The 420-nt window shown below is 28.6% G+C and overlaps 1 protein-coding gene across 3 annotated transcripts in view; it reads right to left on the reverse strand.

The window, feature by feature from the left end:
• Nucleotides 1-420, reverse strand: part of LOC108755915 (protein SON) — a 6491-nt gene that overhangs the window by 1778 nt on the left and 4293 nt on the right. The window lies entirely within an intron of this gene.

Here is a 420-nt window from a genome sequence, read left to right on the forward strand (position 1 = left end):
CTCCTGTGTCCATGCAGGCACAGAATCCACTCCTAAATAAGAAATAGTCTGTGCCTACAACACAGTCTCTACTAAATATCAATGTTAACTTTTTATTGATTCTAGCAGAGACCGTGCCCGAAAACTTGTTACAGGCAATTCAGTATGTCAATAGCGTATTTACTTAAACAATGTTAGGTCAAAAATTTTAAATAATCAATATTAATATAGAATATTATTTTAAGATATATTAAACCTGTTTCATTGTTTAAGTAAGAGAGAGAAAAAGAAAGGAATTATAATAGATGTGTGTAAAGATGCATTTACATATCACGTACATACATAAAATGCTGTCCTCTTAATGAGAATTTTAATTATTCTGCTTTGAAATTTAAACATATGATTATAAAAATAAAAGTTTTTTGCAGTGTGTATATCCAT

Source organism: Trachymyrmex septentrionalis, unplaced genomic scaffold (genome assembly GCF_001594115.1).
Source record: "Trachymyrmex septentrionalis isolate Tsep2-gDNA-1 unplaced genomic scaffold, Tsep1.0 scaffold9, whole genome shotgun sequence".
Lineage (NCBI taxonomy): Eukaryota > Metazoa > Arthropoda > Insecta > Hymenoptera > Formicidae > Trachymyrmex > Trachymyrmex septentrionalis.